This window comes from Chiloscyllium punctatum, chromosome 19 (genome assembly GCF_047496795.1).
Source record: "Chiloscyllium punctatum isolate Juve2018m chromosome 19, sChiPun1.3, whole genome shotgun sequence".
Taxonomy (NCBI): Eukaryota; Metazoa; Chordata; class Chondrichthyes; order Orectolobiformes; family Hemiscylliidae; genus Chiloscyllium; species Chiloscyllium punctatum.
The window spans coordinates 12,460,525-12,479,377 of NC_092757.1; positions in this window are offsets into that span (position 1 = coordinate 12,460,525).

An 18,853-nucleotide genomic window follows, 5' to 3' on the forward strand; every position below is an offset into this window, starting at 1 on the left:
TGTGGTTGTTACTGTAGAGTGGGAGGTATGCTGGTCTGTGACATTGACTGTACAGTGGGAGTTATGTTAGGCCGTGGTGGTTACTGTACAGTGTGAGGTATGTCGGGCCGTGATGGTTACTGTACAGTGGGAGGAATGTCGGGCTGTGATTGTTACTGTAAAGTGGGTGGTATGCTCTTCTGTGACATTGACAGTACGGTGGGAGGTATGTGGCCCGTGATGGTTACTGTACAGTGGGTCGTATGTTGGGCACTGATGGTTGCTCCATATTGGGAGGTATTTTGGGCCGCGATGGTTACTGTACATTGGGACTAATGTCGGTCCATGATGAAAACTGTAAAATTGCATGTTTGCTGGGTCGTGATGGTTACTGTACAGTGGGAGGTATGTCGGGGTGTGATGGTTACTGTACAGTGGGTGGTATGTCGGTGACTCCATATTGGGAGATATGTCGGGCCGTGATGGTTACTGTACATTGGGACGAATGTCGGGCCGTGATGTTTCCTGCACAATTGCAGGTATGTCGGGACGTGATGGTTACTGTGCAGTGGGAGGTATGTCAGACCGTGATGGTTACTGTACGTTGGGAGGTGTGTCTGGCCATAACAGTTACTGTATAGTGAGCAGTAAGTCAGGCTGTGACGTTACTGTACAGTGGGGCGTATGTTGGTCGGTGATGTTTACTGTACAGTGGGATATATGTCGGGAAGTGCTTGTTAATGTACAGTGGGGGGTATGTTGGGCTGTGGAGGTATGTCAAGCTGTCAGGGTTACTGTACATTCGGGGGTATGTCCTGATGTGATGGTTATTGTACAGTGGGAAGTATTCTGGGCTGTGATGGTTACTGTACAGTGGGAGGTATGACAGGCCGTGCCGGTTACTTGACAGAGGGAGGTATGTCGGGCCCTGATAACACTGTACAGTGGGAGGAATGACTGTCTGTGATGGTTAGTGTACAGTGGGAGCTATGTCGGGTCGTGACGGTTATTGTACAGTGGGAGGTATGTCGGGCCGTGATGGTTATTGTATGTTGGGAGGTATGGTGGGCTGTGACGTTTGCTGTACATTGGGACGAATGTCGGGTCGTGATGGTTACGTATTTCTGGCTGTGATGGTTTCAATACAGTGGGGGGTATGTCGGGCCGTGATTGAAACTGTACAGTAGGAGGCATTTCGGTCTGTGATGGTTACTGTACAGTGGGAAGTATGCCGGGCCGTGATGGTTACTGTACAGTGGGAGGTGTGTCGGGCTGTGATGGTGAACGCATATTGGGAGGTGTGGTGGCTGCAGCGATTGCTGTACATTGGGACGAATGTTTGGCAGTCATGGTTACTATTCAAAGGGAGTTATATCCCGCCTTAACAGTTACTGTACAGTTGGATGTATATCTGGCTGTGATGGTTTCAGTACAGTGGGGGCTATGTCGGGCCGTGATTGTAACTGTACAGTGTGAGATATGTCGGGCTGTGATTGTCACTGTAGAGTGGGAGGTATGCTGGGCTGTGACATTGACTGTACAGTGGGAGTTATGTTAGGCCGTGATGGTTACTGTACAGTGTGAGGTATGTCGGGCCGTGATGGTTACTGTACAGTGTGAGGTATGTCGGGCCGTGATGGTTACTGTACAGTGAGAGGTATGCTGGTCCGTGATGGTTACTGTACCGTGGGAGGAATGCTGGACCGTGATGGTTACTGTCCAGTGGGAAATATGTCGGGCTGTGATTGTTACTGTCAAGTGGGAGGTATGCTCTTCTGTGACATTGACAATACAGTGAGAGGTATTCCGGCCCGTGATGGTTACTATAGAGTGTGAGGCATGTCGGGCTGTGATAGTTACTGTAGAGTGGGATGTTTGTCTTGCTGGGATGGTTACTGTACAGTGGGAGATATGTCGGTCCGTGATGTTTACTATACAGTGTGTGTTATGTCGGACTGCGATGGCTACAGCACCGTGGGAGGTATGTCGGGCCGTGATGGTTACTGTAGAATGGGATGTTTGTCTTGCTGTGACGGTTACTGAACAGAGGGAGGTATGTCGGGCTGTGATGGTTACGGTAGAGTGGGATATTTGTCTTGCTGTGATGGTTACTTGACATTGAGATGTATGTTGGGCCAAGATGTTTACCGTACAGTGGGATTTATGCCGGGCCGTAATGGCTACTGTACTTTGGGAGGTATGTCAGGTCTTGACGATTGCTCTACAGTGGGAGGAATGTCGGGCTGTGATGGTTACTGTAGAGTGGGATGTTTGTCTTGCTGTGATGGTTACTGGACAGTGGGAGGTATGTCGGGCCGTGATAGTTACTGTAGAGTGGGATGTTTGTCTTGCTGTGATGGTTACTGGACAGTGGGAGGTATGTCGGGCCGTGATAGTTACTGTAGAGTGGGATGTTTGTCTTGCTGTGATGGTTACTGTACCGTGGGAGATATGTCGGTCCGTGATGGTTACTATACAGTGGGTGGTATGTCGGACTGCGATGGCTACAGTACCGTGCGAGGTATGTCGGGCCATGATGATTACTGTACAATGGGACGTATATCGTGTCTTGACAGTTACTTTACATTTGGCCGTATTTCTGGCTGTGATGGTTTCAATAGAGTGGGGGGTATGTCGGGCCGAGATTGTAACTGTACAGTGGGACATATGTCGGGCTGTGATTGTTACTGTCCAGTGGGAGGTATGCTGGTTTGTGACATTGACTGTACAGTGGAAGGCATGTCTGGCCGCGATGGTTACTGTACAGTGGGTGGTACGTGGGGCTCTGATGGTAACTCCATATTGGGAGGTATGTTGGTCCGTGAAGGTTACTGTACAATGGGAGGTATGTCGGGTCGTGATGGTTACTGTACAGTGGGAGGTAAGTCGGGGAGTGATGGTCACTGTACAGTAGCAGGTATGTCGGGCGTTGGCCGTTACCTCACGGTGGGAGGTATTTCTGGCTGTGAAGGTTACTGCACAGTGGGAGACATGTCGGGCCGTGATCGTTACTGTACCGTGGGAAGTATGTCTGGCCCTGCTGGTTACTGTGCAGTGGGAGGTATGTCGGAATGTGATGATTCGTGTACAGTGGGAGGTATGTCGCGCCGTGACAGTTACTGTACAGTTGGATGTATATCTGGCTGTGATTGTTTCTGTACAGTGGGGGGTATGTCGGGCCGTGATTGTAACTGTACAGTGGGAGATATGTCGGGTTGTGATTGTCACTGCAGAGTGGGAGGTATGCTGGTCTGTGACATTGACTGTACAGTGGGAGTTATGTTAGGCCGTGATGGTTACTGTACAGTGTGAGGTATGTCGGGCCGTGAAGGTTACTGTACAGTGGGAGGAATGTCGGGCCGTGATGGTTACTGTACAGTGAGAAGTATGCTGGTCCGTGATGGTTACTGTACAGTGGGAAATATGTCGGGCTGTGATTGTTACTGTAAAGTGGGAGGTATGATCTTCTGTGACATTGACCGTACAGTGGGAGGTATGTCGGCCTGTGATGGTTACTGTACAGTGGGAGTTATGTCGGACCGTGATGGTTACAGTACAGTGGGAGGTATGTCGGGCTGTGACGGTTACTCTACGTTGGGAGGTATGTCGTGCCGTGATGGTTACTGTACAGCGAAAGGTATGTTTTGCCGTGATGCTTACTGCACAGTGGGTGGTATGTCAGGCCGTGATGGTTTCTGTACAGTGGGAGGTATGTCTGGCCTTGATTGTTACTGTAGAGTCGGATGTTTGTCTTGCTGTGATGGTTACTGTACATTGAGATGTATGTTGGGCCATGAGGATTACCGTACAGTGGGAATTATGCCGGGCCGTGATGGTTACTGTACAGTGGGAGGTATGTCAGGCCGTGATGGTTTCTGTACAGTGAGATGTATGTCTGTCCATGATGGTTACTGTACAGACGAGTTATGTCGGGCCTTGATGGTTACTGTACAGTGGGAGGTATTTCGTGCAGTGATGGTTACTTTACAGCGAAAGGTATGTCGGGCCGTGATGGTTACTGTAGAGTGGGATGTTTGTCTTTCTGTGATGGTTACTATACAGTGGGAGGTATGTCGGTCCATGATGGTTACTGTACAGTGGGACGTATGTCAGGCCGTGACGGTTACTGAACAGAGAGATGTATGTTGGGCCATAATGGTTACTGTTCAGTGGTAAGTGTGTCGGGCCATGATGGTTACTGTCCAGTGGGCGGTATGTCGTGCAGTGATGGTTACTTTCCAGCGGAAGGTATGTCGGGCCGTGATGGTTACTGCACAGTGGGAGGGATGTCGGGCCGTCATGGTTTCTGCACTGTGGGAAGTGAGCCTGGCCGTGATGGTCATGTGCAGTGGGAGGCAGTTCGGGCCGTGATAGTTACTTTACAGTGGGAGGTATTTCTGACTGTGATGGTTACTGCACAGTAGAAGATATGTAGGGCTATGATGGTTACTGTACCGTGGGAAGTATGTCTGGCCGTGCTGTTTACTGTACACTGGGAGGTATGTCGGGTCGTGATGGTTACTGTACAGTGGGATGTATGTCGGGATGTGATGGTCATTGTACAGTAGCAGGTATGTCGGGCGTTGGCAGTTACCTCATGGTGGGAGGTATTTCTAGCTGTGAAGGTTACTGCACAGTGGGAGATATGTCGGGCCTTGATCGTTACTGTACCGTGGGAAGCATGTCTGGCCGTGCTGGTTACTGTGCAGTGGGAGGTATGTCGGACTGTGATGATTCGTGTACAGTGGGAGGTATGTCAGGCCGTGATGGTTGCTGTACAGTGAGATGTATGTTGGGCCATGATGGTTACAGTACAGTGGGAATTATGCTGGGCCGTGATGGTTACTGTACAATGGGAGCTAAGGGAAAGCATTCAGAATGAGTTCACAAGCCGTTGAACACAGTGAGCTTCTGTTCAGAGAACATTGCTCGGAGACCATAGTGTGGATGTGTTCACATACCGTTTCTGGGGAAACAGGCTCGGGATCGGTTCATGGCCTTTGCCAGTAGAACAGAATTGAAGAGGTCACAGGCCATGGTGCGGAAAACAGTGGGAATGGGTTGACAGGCCAATGCGAGGGAAACACAGTTGAGACTGGTCAAGGGGCCATTACTGATAAATCAGGGTTGCAGTGTGTTCACAGGCCGTTTCTCGCAGAACACATTGAGAGTGGCTTCACAGGCCATTGCTCACAGAACCAAGTGGGAATGAGGTCACAGTGTATTGTAAGGAAAAAAAGAAAGAGTGATGGTGATTTAACAATTGGTTGTCGCAGGAACCGAGTGCGATTGTGTTCACAGCTCGGGGAAGAGAATGTGAATAGATCAAAGAGTGAGGATGGGCTCACGGCATGCTGTGATTGGAGGAGAGCAGGGACGGGTTCAGAGGCCATTGGTTAGAGAACAAAATTGTGATGAGTTCACAGGCCGTGGCGCGGGAAACAGTGGGAATGGGTTCACTTGCCGTTACCAGGGAAACGGAGTTGAGATTCCTCAAGGAGCTATTGCTGATAAAAATCCTTCGGGGTGGGCTCACCAGCTGTTTCAAATGGAAGAGATGAAGAGTTCACAGGCTGTTGCAAAAGGAAGAGAGCGGCGATGAGTTCACAGGTCGTTACTGGGGAGGAGATTTGATACGTGATAATAGGCTGATGTTTGGAGAATAGGGTCTCAAGACATTCTCAATCTGCTGTTTGTGAAACAGAGTGGAGATGGGGTTACATGCTGTTGCTTGCGAAACAAAGCAGGAATGGATTCAAAGGCCATTGCTGGGATGATAGATGAGCTCACGGGATACTGCGATTGGACAAGAACAGGAACGGATTCACAGGCAGTTGTTAGGAGAACAGAGTGGAGATGGTGTCACAAGCCGTTGCTAGCGGAATAGTGTGGTGTTGTATCCCAGGATGTTGCTCGGAGAAAAAGGTGCGCATTTGTTCACATGCAGCTGCTCGCAGAAAAGGGTGTGGATCGGGACAGAGGCCATTGCTGGTGGAACAGATTGGAAAGATTTCCCAGGCCAGTGCTACAACAATGCAGTTGGGATGGGAGACAGGCTGTTGCCAGGTCAGCAGAGCAGCGATCAGTTCGCAGTTGCTAGGGGAACACAGTGGGAATTCTATCACAGGCCTTTGCTAGGGGAACAGAGTGAGGATTTGTTCATAGGCTGTTTCTAGTGGAACAGTACATGGATAGTTCCACAGGCCGTTGCGAGCGCAACAGAGTTGTGGCGGGTACACAGGTCGTTGTGAGGGGAAGCGAGCCGGGATGGGGTCAAAGGCCATTACCAAAAGAAGAGGGTGAGGATGTGTTCGGAGGAGGTGGCCATGACAACATAGTGGTGACGGGTTGCCCGGCAGCTGCTTGGCGAATAGCGCAGTAATTGGATTCAAGGCCATTGCTGTGGAAACACAGTTGACCTAGTGCAGTGACTCATTGTGCAAAGAGCAGAATGGAGATATGTTCATCGAACGTTGCGAGAAAAACAAAACAGCTGTGGTGATTGGTTCGAAGGTAGTGGGTAGCAGAAGAATCCTTGAATGTGTTCACAGGCTGTTGCTAGGATAATGCAGTGGAGATGGTTTACACTCTGTTGCTAGAAGAACACAGTGAGGATGTTTCAGACACCATTGCAAGGAGATTAGAGCGTGAATGGGGTCAGAGTCAGTTGGTATGGGAGCAGAGTTTGAATGGGCCATTGATAAGGAAATACAACTGGGATGGGGTTAGATCTCGGGCTAGCGAAACAGAGCAGGAATGGCTACACAGGCAGTTGCTTGGGTAATACAGGGGGAATGGGTACATTAGCCATTGGTGGTGAAACAGGGTAGAGATGGGGTTTAAAGGAATTGGCTCGGGGAACAGAGCAGGGACATAGTTGCAGCCAGTTGTTCAGGGAACAGAGTGGAGATTGATTTGCAGGTAATACCTGAGAGCAAAACAAAAGCGGGAATGGGATCACCGACATTTCTCAGAGAGTAGCCTGAGGCTGTGGTCACAGGACGTTGCTATGCAAATACGGTGTTGTTTGTGACAGAGGCCATTTCTCAGGAAATAGCTTGGAAAGTGTTTAAATGCCATTGCTAGGAAAACAGAGTGGTAAGTGTCTAGCCAGTCATTGATATGGGAACAGAATGGTGATGTTGGTTACAGGACGTTGCGATGAAAACACAACAGGAATAGGTTCACAGGCTGTTGCTAAGTTAATTGAGATGGGAGTGGCTCACCGATAGTTGTTGGCGTCGAGAATGGAAAATGGTACACAGTCCTTTGACAGGGAAACACAGTGTGAATTGGTTCACAGACCGTTGCTGTGTAAGCAATGTAGCTATGGATTCGCAAGCTGTTGTGAAGCGAACAGATTTGGAGAATATGTATCAGCAGTTGCTCGCAGAACCGAGTGCAGATAGGTTTATAGGCATTGCAGGAGGAACAGAATGGTCATGGGTTCAGAGTCAGTTGCTGGGAGATCAGACGAAGCCTGGGTTTACAGGCCATTGCTAGGAGTAGAGAATGAGGTTGGGGTAACAGGCTGTTCCTTAGCGAACAGAAGGTGAATAGTTTCACATGCATTTGCGAAGGGAACAGAGCGGTAATGTGTACACAATTAGTTGCTCAGGGAAAGGAGCGGGGAAGGGGTCACTGTCATTGATAAACGAACAGAGTGCTGATGGGTTCGCTCGCGTTGATCAGTGCACAGAGGAGGGATGGTCTCACAAAACATTGCTGGGAGAAAAGTGTTGGGCCGAAGTGTCTGTTTCGATGCTGCAGGGAATCTAATCTAATCAAAAAATTGCAAAGAAGTTCTGGGATTTCAAGATGATTCCAATTTTGCCAAAATGTTTTGAACTTAAGAAAAAGGCCATACTTTAAGAATTCACCAATAAGATCGACTTGGTTTTAACCAAGGACGAAATTGAATATGAAACTGGAAGGCAGTTATTGAACACTAAGGTTTGTCAGTGAAACTGGCAACTGCAGTACAGGGAGAAAAACGTAGATTACAATTGAGTTAAATGACGTTAGAAGACAAGCAAATAGAGAGAGCGGAAAGAAAGAGGGAGGGGAATGGGAAAGTGAGAGAAAGAGACAAAAGAAAGGGAGAGAGGAAACGGGAGAATGAAGGTTCTTGGCTGAGCAAAGAGAGAGAGAAGTAAAGGAGAGAGAAGAGAGAGAGGAAACAAGAAAGAAAAGAACGTTCTCAGCTGTGCAAAGGGATAGAGAATTTGAACTTGAGAAGTTGTGAATTAGTCTGCAAAGTCAGGTTAACAGGATGGAGATGACAGAAGAACGTAGCGATGTCATTAAACATATTAAAACTCTGCCATATTTTGATGAAAAAGGTCATGAAGTTTTTAAATTTCATTTGATAAATTGGCTCGACAGATGGAATGGTCTGAGCATTTATGGGTAACGCTAGTTAAAAATAAACTGGCAGTCAGAGCGAATGAGGTATTTTCCACGCTGTCAGAAGAGGTGGCAAGCGGTTATGAGGAGTTTAAACAGGCGTTTCAAGTGCCTATGAGTTGGTGCCAGAAGCATACTGACCGCGGTTCCAAAAGACAAGGAAGGAAGCATGGGCTGCGTGCTTTAAAATAGATAAGATATTTGAGGTTCTAACAGAAATTATTCTGCTGGAGGAGTTTAAAAACTCATTTTCGGACATGTGAGAATTCACGTGAAGAAACAGAGATTTCAGGAAGTGAGAAGGGCAGCAGAATTAGCAGATTAATATATGTTGGTGCGTAAGACAAGATTCTGTCCAAAATTTTGTCATGTGAGGCAATGAAGTTGTGAGAAGGGGCGATCCTACGCCACGAAACCAAGAGTAGAGAGCACTTATAAGAATTTACCACAGGAAAATAAAGCACCCCAAGAGGATTGAAAGGAAGTGAATGGCCTCTAGTATTTCCACTGTGTTAACGTGGGATACGAATTATCACAGCGCCTTTTGGTTAATAAAGGCGCTGTGAGAAAAGATCTGGTTAAACAAGCTAAACTGTTGTTAGAGAGAAAGAAGGAAAGGATACCTCAAGAGGAGTCAAGGAGCTGCAGGAGAGGACACAACCGAGGCAGTGCTTAGCAAAGATCTCTACAAAAGTTGACTTCTGTGGGTAAAGTTTACTTAGAAAGAACAGAGGGAGAAGGAGAAGAAGTTTTAATTTATAGAGATACAGGATCTAAGTCGTCACTGACTGAAAAAGATGAAGGATTATGCACTTTTACTGATCTGTTAGTTGAGAGTATGGTTGTTTGTGGGATAAATGGAGAGAAATGAACCATTCTTCTGGGTAAGGTCAATTTGGAGCACCAACACAAGACTGTGTAATCAACATTGTAAATGTTTGACAGCGTGTCAATTCCAGGAATTTGTTCTTGTAATGATTTGGCAGGATCCAAGGTGGGAGGGGGACGTCTTGTTGTACAGAATTTCGAGGAAGACCAAGAAACTGACGAGTTAAAGTAGAAACACTATGGTGATTTCCCAGAAAGTTTGGTAACCAGATCACACCGTTAAAAGTCACAACACACAGCGAAACCTAAACATAAAGACAGAGGACATGAGTTTCAGTCAGTGGATATCCTGTTTATCGTAATGATGCAGGAAAAACACGTACAACTGGAGTGTTTGACAGCAGTGCTTTCTCCTGCAAGGCTAAGGGAGTTGCAACAAGACAAAGTGATAAATGATATTTATGTAGAAGTGTACGCTCAAAAGGAGGCAGAGAATATTCCGAAGGCGTTATTATGTGAACGATAATAATCTAAGGGAAGAATGGAGACCACGGATGGTTAGTACAGAGGAGGATTCGGCCGAAATGCATCAGGTTGCGTTACTGGTTACATACAGACATGATGTGCTAAAGGAAGCCGATGAACCATATGGACAAGGACACCTAGGGGTACGAAAGTCTCAGGCTGATAACAAAACCACTTTTATTGGACTGGAATGCAGAAGGATATGGTTAACTTCTGCCATATGTATCATTCATGCCAAAAGGTAGGTAAGCCACAGAGGGTTAAAAAAAACACATTTGTTGGCAATTCCCGCTTTTGAAGAATATTTCATGTGGGTTATAACTGATTGTTTCGATCCCTCCCAAGAACCAGAAGTGGGACCTGTACTTGTTCACCATAATAGAGGCGTCCACCTGATTTCCAGAGGCAATTCCATTACGGAATATCAAGGCAAAAAAGATGATAGAGGTCTTCATAGCTTTCTTCACATGGTACTGCCTACCTACAGAGATTCAGTCGGGTCAAGCGTCACACTTTTCTGCTAGGTTATTTAAGCAGGTTATGGATACCTTAGGTATACAGCACTTTAAATCCAGTGTGTGTCATCAGTGTGTGTCATCCTCAACTGTACGGAGCTTTAGAAAGGTGGCTTCAGACCTTGAAGCCAATGGTGAAAGCATACTGGCAGGACAACACTGTGATTTTGATGTAAGTATGAAATTCGTATTGCTGGCCATTAAAGATGCTCAAACACATCTACTCAGTTCACTCCCTTCGAGTTAATATTCAGTCATGAAGTGAGAGGCAATTGGAATTTATTAAAGAAATAATGACAGGTCCAAAGTCGGAGGTCTCACACTTCGGTTGCGTGTCAGAAATGTGGGAGAGATTAATTGTTGCAGGTGAGTTAAATGAAACGAAGTTTGCAAAAGCAGAGGTGTCGTTCTTGGGAGATAACATCTGTCATCACACGTTGATTCCCACCGAAAGTAAAGACGAAAACCATCGAGGAATTTCCACGACCAACCTCGAAGAAAGCGGAGTATCGTTTCTCAGGACTCAGCAGATTCCATCAGAACTTTGGTCTGATTACATTCTTCTGCAGTAAACTTCGGCAGTGTAGTTTCACCAATAACCGATTTGCTGAAAAAACACAAGTTATTGGTGGACAGAGCAATACCTGAGGCGTTTGACCGTTGAAATCTATATTCGCCACCAGACCAGTTTTACTTTCACCAATCATTTCAAATCCTTTCAAAACCACCTTCGATACTCGTGACATGGGAGTTTGAGTTGTACTCCCAGAGGAATATGAGGATTGGGCTGCACTGTCAGTTCATTAGCATCCATCAGAGCAAATGTTCCACCATCGAAAGAGAACGATTGAATTTGTTACTGGCCTGGCAACATTTGACTGTGTATGTCACGAACACTGTTTTGGAGACAGTTGTGTACTCAGTTCACAATCCGCCTACCTTCTTAGAACGACTTAAAGACAATAATATGACACTAATTCAATGGAGCTGCAGACTTCCAAATTAAAAATCATTCATGTTGGAGGTCGGAAGAATGTAATCGCAGATGTTTTAACTTTGATTTACTGACAAATCATTCCCAAGAACCAACTGAATTCCTGGACCTGACATTCTGCAAATCACTCCCACGGGTACTTCTCCAATGTTGAATTGGTAGTCCAACCTTATGTTACATGGTGGAACATGACATTTCCGCCTATTTATACCACAATATACCGCACTCTCGGATGAGAGATCAGGAAGAGTGCATATTCGCTTATCACTTACTGCCAGCGACTGGTTAGATCCTGTAACTCTCAAAATTAAAGCTTGTTGTCCTTCTCTCCTGTTTGGTTTGAGTAAATTTTATCCACAGAGGTAAGTTCTTTGTAGGCATTAGGTACTAACTCCACTCCCAGCCTCCTCTTAGTCTGTGCAGTAAACTGCAGCTTCTCAGCTCTTTTTCGGTTTTTACTAACACTTTCACTAACGACTGAACATTTTCCCACAGTGCCTTTCTTTACTGACATGCACTTTGTCTTTACGTGTCCCACTTTACCATAATGGAAACAGCTTCAGCCTTTCACCTGTATTCTCTCCCTTTTTTTAGCTTCTGTTTGTCCTGTGTTAAATTCTTACCAGTACTCTCTACTTTTCGTTTCGTAGTGTAGGATCTCTCCTTCTCCCAATTTCTATGCTCCACAGGAAGAAATTCTGGGCAAAGTTTGTCTTACGCATCAACATGTATCAATCTGCTAATGCAATGACCCTTCTCATTTCCTGAACTTTCTCTTCCTACAGGAGATTTCTTACCATATCTCGGAGTGAGTTTGTAAAAACTTCCAGTGAATAATCTCTCTTTGAGACTCAAAGGTCCTATCTATTTTTAACACACACACGCATCATTTGAACAGAGTATGTTTACCTCTTTCGAACACGATATAATTCTGACCTGGTCTCCTCTTTATGTTTCTGAACGGCTGTCTGTACGCTTCTGGTTCGAAGTCATATGCCTGATCAACCTCCACATAATCCCTTGACACCTGATCTGACAGCGTGGCAAAAACATCACTCGCTATGTTGACCAGTTTAGTCTGAACTAACATTATTGATGAGTCCTCGGAATACTCCATTAGCCTTGCCAATTTTTCAAAATGAAATGCAAAAACAAGAACGTCTTGAACATCTTCCTCATCGATATGTCTCACGGTTTTGACATATTTGTACATGTATGTCATTATGTTCTCTTTTAATCATTGTTAACTTTACTTTGGTAACTAAGTCTAAACTTCTCATGTTCAAATTCTCTCTGCTTTTCTCGCTCTACTCTTTCTGTCTTTCTCTCTTCCTTTCATTTTTCTCTCTCTCTTTCTCTCCCTTTTTTCTCTGTCTGTTCAGGTAAGAACCTTCTCTCTCACATTTTTTCTTTTCTCTCTCTTTCGCCTCTCTCTCTGGTTACTTTAAAATCCATTTTCCTCAGATATAATTTACGTTTTCTTCTCCCTGTGCTGCACTTGTCCTTTTCGCTGAAACACTCCAGTGTTGAATAATTCCCTTACGACTTCAGGTTTATTTCTGTTCTTGATTAAACCCAAATCTAACCTCTTTGCTAATTCTAAAAATGTGATGCATTTCTTGCCAAATTTGAGAATCATTTTCAAATTCCAAAGCCTCTTTAGCAAATTTAAGAGCCTTTTTTTCTCGCCTTTAATTTAATCAAACACAGGTCACCGAAATTAAACACATGTCGCACTTAATTTGGTTTTGAAAGAAAATCTGGGTTACTAAACGGCAAATGTTTAATTCTTTTGGGATTTTTCGTATCCGCAAATCTATTCAAATTTGTCTAAACCAGTTAAAATCTCAGACGGAAGCTCCCAGTTTGTAGCATCAGGGCTAAACCATACCTGCTAATTTAAACTACCAACATAGAAAAGACTTACCTAATATGGTAACCTCTCATTTCGAGAGTCGAAGGTCTATTTTAAGTAAAATTTTAAAAAACCACTTTATTTCTGAAAGGATAAGAGTGAATAATTAACTGACACCCATATAAAATGCCTTCTTCTAGCCTGTCCTTGACTTTGCCTTCCATAATACTAGTTTGATTAAACCCCCGATTAAGACTTACCAAGCATTCAAATATCAAAACCAGACAACTGTTGAATCCTCTCTTTGTCTGTTCGTCTAGATATTTTCTGCTTCTCAGATTTTATAATACACAGGTCGTTGGTAGATACATATAGGAGAGCTGTATTTCGGCCAGGCTGTACATTCTGGTGGCTTGGCAACTTTCCTTCCAACTGTTCACTTTTTCCCGGTATTATACCGCGAAATATCAGATAATTACATTTCTGCACAGAAGACTAACAGGTCTGTGATTCCCAGGATTATCTCTATTCTCTTCTTGGAAAACGTATGGCTGATTCATCGAACCAGCACATCGTTGGGCTATGGGTGGAAACCGGAGCACCTATTGGAAACCCACACAGACACGGAGAGAATGTGTAAATTCCACACAGACAGTCGCCTGGGGCTGCAATCGAAATTACGTCCCTGGTGCTGTGAGGCAGCAGTGCTAACCACTGAGCCACCGTACTGCCCCATGTAACTCTCTGGAGCCCTGCATCTGATCCTTGGATCCTCAACGTTCCTTCTTCCTGTTGACTAGATTTTTTACATCGCTTGGAACCTTGTCAAATGCTTTGCTGAAGTTAATTTAGACAACGCTGACTGCTCTGCCTTCATCTATCTCTTGGTCAACTCCTCGAAGAGTCAATCCAGTTTGTGAAACACGGTTTTCCACTCACAAAGCCATGCTGACCATCTCGAATCAGCCCTTGCCTTTCCAAATATATGTAGCTCCTTTCTCTCAAAATCTCCTTCAACAACTTACCCAGCACTGGGCTCCTGGGGCTGTGATTTCCTGGCTTTTCCCTGCAACCCTTAAGTGATGGAATAGCATTAGCCACCCCCCAGTCTTCCGGTAATTCATTGTCTCCGTTGATAACATAAATATCTCTGTTGGGGACACTGCAATCTCTTCCCTCACTTCCCACAATATTCAAGGACCGACCTAATAAGCTACTGAGGATTGATCTACCTTTATTTGTTTTAAGATTCCAGCACTTTTTCTTCTCTGTTGAGGATTCTTTCAAAGACAGCGGTATTTATTTCCCCAACTTCCTGAGCTTCCATGTCTTTCTCCGCAGTAAATTCTGACATCACTATTTTGTCTAATATCTCACCCACCTCCTAACAGTTAAGGTGCCCTATTCTCTGCCAAGTTACTCCTCAGCCCTTATTAAAACTTGTGTAAAGGTTTCTGAAAATTCAAAGTAACCGTATCCTCGGTACAGCCACTCCGAGACCTGTATCTATTCTGCCATTTATATTCACACTAATAAAAATAAAATCCAACAGGTTCAAAAACACATTCTCTTTTTATTAAAAGTGTTTCTAAGTGTCCAGTTATTGTTCATTGACATATCCTTTCAAACATATTTCAGCTCCCGACCTACTATCAGGCTAACACTGTTTGGTTTCAGACTGGCAGCAGAAAGGGTTATGGGAGTTCGTGTTTATCAATCTGAAAACTGTAGCTTACAGGTTCAACAGGTAATAGATGTTTTGGAAATAAGGAGGGTCGTGGGGACTGAAGGACATTATGGAGATAGGGAGTGATGTGGGGACTGTATGAGATTATGGACACAGAGTGTGCAGTGGTGACTGAAGAACATTATGGAGATAGGGAGTGCTGTGGGGCCTGAAAGGGGCCAAAGAGATCTGCAGGGCTGTTGGGCCTGAAGGAGGTTGCACAAATCAGGAGGATCATGGGGATTGAAGGAGGTTACTCTGAACAGGAAGGTCGTCGTGTCTGGATGAGACTATGGAGATAGGGAGGGTCGTGGGGCCTTTTGGAGGTTATGGAGTTAGGGATGTTTGTGGGGAATGATTCAGGTTGCATGGATAGGAAGAGTCGTGGGGGCTGAAGGAGTTTATGGAGATAGGGAGTCCTGTGGGGACTGAAGGAGGTTATATAGGTAGTAAGTTTATAGAGAAGCACAGGAAAGAAGAGCAGGTATCGGCCATTTGACAACAGAGTCGGTCTCACCATTCAATGTGATCACGACTGATCATTTAACCCAGTACAGTATTCCTGCTTTCACACCTTACTCTGATATTATAGTGACTACTGGCATTTGGTGATACAGCCGGCTGTAGTAACTGGGATGGGGGTGGGTGGGGGCTGTCTTACAGAGATAGGGAGGGTTGTGGAAGCTGGACAAGTGACAGATACAGGGCGGGTTTTAGAAATAGGAGGACTTCACAGGGATTTGGAGGAATGCAGGGATGGGACGTGATAACAATCACAGGGAGGATTTTGGGAGCTCGATCTGAGACGGGTACAGCTGAGAACAGAAGTGTGTCAAACAGTCAGGACCGGCAGGGACAAGGTAGGACTAATAAATTAAACTGCATTTATTTCAATGCAAGGGGCCTAACAGGGAAGGCAGATTAACTCAGGGTATGGTTCGGAACATAGGACTGGGATATCATAGCAATTAAAAAAACATGGCTCAGGGATGGGCAGGACTGGCAGCTTAATGTTCCAGGATACAAATGCTACAGGAAGGACAGAAAGGGAGGCAAGAAGGAGAGGGAGGGATATTTTTGATAAGGGATAGCATTACAGCTGTGCTGAGGGAGGAACATTTGAAAGCTGATTCGAGGCAGATGTTCACAGCTAAAGGAAGGGCTGGAAAATGGGAAGCCTTCAGAAATGAGATAACAAGAGTCCAGAGAAAGTATATTCCTGTCAGAGTGAAAGGGGAAGGCTGGTAATTATTGGGAATTCTGGATGACTAAAGAAATTGAGTGTCTGGTTCAGAAAAAGAAGGAAGCATATGTCAGGGATAGACAGGATAGATCGAGTGAATCCTTAGAAGAGTATAAAGGAAGTTGGAGTATACTTAACAGGGAAATCAGGAGGGCAAAATGCGGATATGAGATAGGTCTGACAAATAGAATTAAGGAGAATACAAAGAGTTTTTACAAATACATTAAGGAAAAAAGGGTAACTGGGGAGAGAATAGGGCCCCACAAAGATCAGCAAGGCGGCCTTTGTGTGGAGCCGCAGAAAATGGGGGAGACACAAAATGAACATTTTTCATCAGTATTTACTGTGGAAAGCATATGGAAGATATAGACTGTAGGGAAATAGATGGTGACATCTTGCAAAACGTCCAGATTATAGAGGAGGAAGTGCTGGACGTCTTGAAACGGTTAAAGGTGAAAAAATCCCCAGGAACTGATCAGGTGTACCCAAAGTCTCTGTGGGAAGCTAGCGAAGTGGTTGCTGGGCCTCTTGCTGAGATATTTGTATCATTGATAGGCACAGGTGAGGTGCTAGAAGACTGGAGGTTGGCAAAAGTGGTGCCACTGTTTAAGAAGGGTGGTAAAGACAACCTAGGGAACTATAGACTGGCGAGCCTGAACTCAGTGGTGGGCAAGTTGTTGGAGGGAATCCTGAGGGACAAGATGCACATATATTTGAAAAGGCAAGGACTGATTAGGAATAGTCGACATGGCTTTGTGCATGGGAAATCATGTCTCATAAACTTGATTGAGTTTTTTGAAGAAGTAACAAAGAATATTGAGGAGGGCAGAGTGATAGATGTGATCTATATGGACTTCAGTGAGGCATTTGACAAGGTTCCCCATGGGAGGCTGATTAGCAAGGTTAGATCTCATGGAATACAGGGAGAACTAGCCATTTGGATACAGAACTGGCTCAAAGGTAAAAGACAGAGAGTGGTGGTGGAGGATTGTTTTTCAGACTGGACGCCTGTCACTCGTGCAGAGCCACAAGGATCAGTGCTGGGCCCTCTACTTTTTGTCATTTACATAAATGATTTAGATGCGAGCATAAGAGGTATAGTTAGTAAGTTTACAGATGACACCAAAATTGGAGGTGTAGTGGACAGCGAAAAGGGTTACAAAAGGATCTGGACCAGATGGGACAATGGGCGAACTGGCAGATGGAGTTTAATTCAGATAAATGTGATGTGCTACATTTTGCGAAAGCAAGTCTGAGCAGGACTTATACACGTAATGGTAAGGTCCTAGGGAGTGTTACTGACCAAAGAGACCTTGGAGTGCAGGTTCATTGCTCCTTGAAAGTAGAGTCGCAGGTAGATAGGATAGTGAAGGCGGCATTTAGTATGCTTTCCTTTATTGGTCAGAGGATTGAGTACAGGAGATCGGAGGTCATGTTGTGGCTGTACAGGACATTGGTTTGCCCACTGTTGGAATATTTTGTGCCATTCCGGTCTCCTTCCTATCAGAAGAATTGTTGTGAAACTTGAAAGGGTTCAGAAAAGATTTACAGAGATGTTGCTAGGATTGGAGGATTTGAGCTACAGGGAGAGGCTGAACAGGCTGGGGCGGTTTTCCCTGGAGCTTAGGAGGCTGAGGGGTGACCTTACAGAGATTTACAAAATTATAAGGGGCATGGATAGGATAGGATAAATAGAAAAAGTCTTTTCCCTGGGGTCAGGGAGTCCAGAACTCGAGGGCATAGGTTTAGGGTGAGAGGGGAAAGATATAAAAGAGACCTAAGGGTCAACTTTTTCACGCAGCGGGTGGTACGTGTATGGAACGAGCTGCCAGAGGATGTGGTGGAGAATGGTACAATTGCAACATTTAAGAGGCATTTGGACGCGTATATGAATGGGAAATGTTTGGAGGAATATGGGCCAGGTGCTGGCAGGTGGGACTAGATTGGGTTGGGATATCTGGTTGGCATGGACAGGTTGGACCGAAGGGTCTGTTTCCGTGCTGTACATCTCTATGACTCTATCACTCATAGAAGTTATAGAAATAAACTGTGTGGTTGCTTCTGGAGGAGATTAAAGGTATAAAGGTTTGTCGTTACTGAAGGAAACTACATCAATCAGGACCAGCAGAGTTTACAGTGACTCAATGCGTTTCAGAGACAGGAAGAGTTCATAGTCATCATTAGAAATGCAGAAACTATTTTATGAGAGATGCAGGGTCACTCTGCTTTGTGCCCAGAGACAAGGAGGAGTCTAACAGCTGGGAGGAGGTTACTAAGGTACAGAGCTCTTTTGTTGTCGTGACGGGAAGATTACAGAGATCATGAAGGTAGTAGGAGTTCAAAAAAGACACAAAGACAGGGAGGTTTTTCAGGTCTGGAAAGGACTACACTGACAGGAATGGCTTAAGGAACTGAAGAATTGTTTTTCTTCAGTTAAGGAGAGATGTGATAGAACCTGGGATTAAAGGCAAAGGCAGAAACTTGGAGATTTTTACTGATATGAGGAGTTTACAGGGATAAGCAGGATTATAGGGGCTGATAAAGATAGGGGAAGTGGTATCTATGAAACAGACAATGGACAAACTGACAGACACAGGGAGGGTTCTGCGGAACAGATGAATTTACAGACAAGATGGTGATAATGAAGCCTGAGAATGTTCTCATGTTCCTTGCCCAGCATTGTTCCTACATCATGCCCTCAGGGTCTGAATTAAGGCCCACTAACTCCTCCCTGTGCTGTTTACTGTGAGTGATCTTACCGGCTGCAGGATTTACTGAAGGC